Source organism: Cariama cristata, unplaced genomic scaffold (genome assembly GCF_000690535.1).
Source record: "Cariama cristata isolate BGI_N322 unplaced genomic scaffold, ASM69053v1 scaffold15227, whole genome shotgun sequence".
In the NCBI taxonomy this organism is placed as follows: domain Eukaryota; kingdom Metazoa; phylum Chordata; class Aves; order Cariamiformes; family Cariamidae; genus Cariama; species Cariama cristata.
Window position 1 is genome coordinate 88,470 of NW_009627237.1, and position 1,192 is coordinate 89,661.

The following is a 1,192-nucleotide window of genomic DNA, read 5'->3' on the forward strand; positions in this document are numbered from 1 at the left end:
AGGCGGCACAGGCGGTGAAGCCGTCGAGCTTGGCGTGTTGGGCCCCCTCGCACCCCCTGAGCCGCTCAAACCACGTGTGACTTCTCTACCTGCCCTGAGCCATGTGGAGTGGGGAAAGACTCAGCCCCGGGCGTCCCTGTGGCCGTGACACCCGGTCGGATCCTGCGTTGCAAAACCGGAGGCGGTTCGTTCCAAAACATCCTCCCTCGTCCCCGCAAGTGCGCCTGCCCCCACCCAGCTGCAGTTGCGCTCGTGGGAAGCAAAGGCCATGGCTGCCTCGTCCTTGCCCAGACCCACTTTTTGGCACCCCCAAAGCCTTACCGGGAGAGGCAGAGGGGCTGTAAGGGTCCCTCGGTGGCCCCCGTGCTCGGTGCTCCCGCCACGCTGCCTGCGTGTTGGGATGTGCTGCAAGGGCTGGAGCCCATCCCGCGGTGGGAAACCTCCCCATTCCTCCTCCCAGCATGGGGCCAGCGGGAAGGAGGCCCCCAGCTCATGTTTCACCACTTGCCCGTCCTCTCCCTGAACCCAGCACCGCTGGAGCAGAGCTCTGCCAACACCAGGGAAGCTGGTTTTTTTTCCCCATGCCATCGGCAAGAGCTGGCTCCTTTGCCCCATCTGTCAAAGCAAGGTGAATAGGGCATTGCCCAGCCGGGCTGCACGATGTCCCCAGCACGCCTCCCACCCTCCTCCCTGAAAAATCACAGCTCCCTATCTGAAACAAGACCTTAATTCATGCGTGTCTTTGCTGCTTTCTTCCCGGAAAAGCTTGGGAGAACAAGACAGGGGGACCCTAAGGGTTGCCTGGACCAGCGGGGTTCGGCCGAGGTGTTTGACCACAGCAAACAGCCCTGGTACACTCTGATGACACCACGATGTGACACTTACAGGTTCCTGCTCCGTTTCTTGCGGGAAGTCTCGTCCCCTTCATCACAGCTGCATTCAGGGTCGGCTCCGCTCAGCTGGCAGGGAGGGAACAGAAAAACAGCATCTGCATCATCACGCCAGTGCATGCCCACAGCAGCACTCCAAATGTCACCAACCAGCACTGCCAGCATCCCCCGTGGTCCCTACACCCACACAGCCCAGAGCCACGGCATCCACCGGGCTTCTTCCCCACCACCATGGCTGTCTGCGGCAATGCAATGGGGACAAGCTTCTCTCCAATCTGGCATGCGAACCTGCCTCCCCCCGG

General features: G+C 61.7%; 1 protein-coding gene across 1 annotated transcript in view; it reads right to left on the minus strand.

Annotated features, from left to right (window-relative positions):
- The window catches only part of LOC104164895 (regulator of G-protein signaling 3-like), a 5,948-nt gene extending 4,995 nt beyond the window's left edge, over positions 1 to 953 (minus strand). The window contains exon 1 of the mRNA XM_009704373.1: positions 886 to 953. The gene's annotated coding sequence lies outside the window, so the exon portion shown is untranslated. The remainder of the gene's footprint in view (positions 1 to 885) is intronic.
- Between the last annotated feature and the right edge of the window lie 239 nt (positions 954 to 1,192).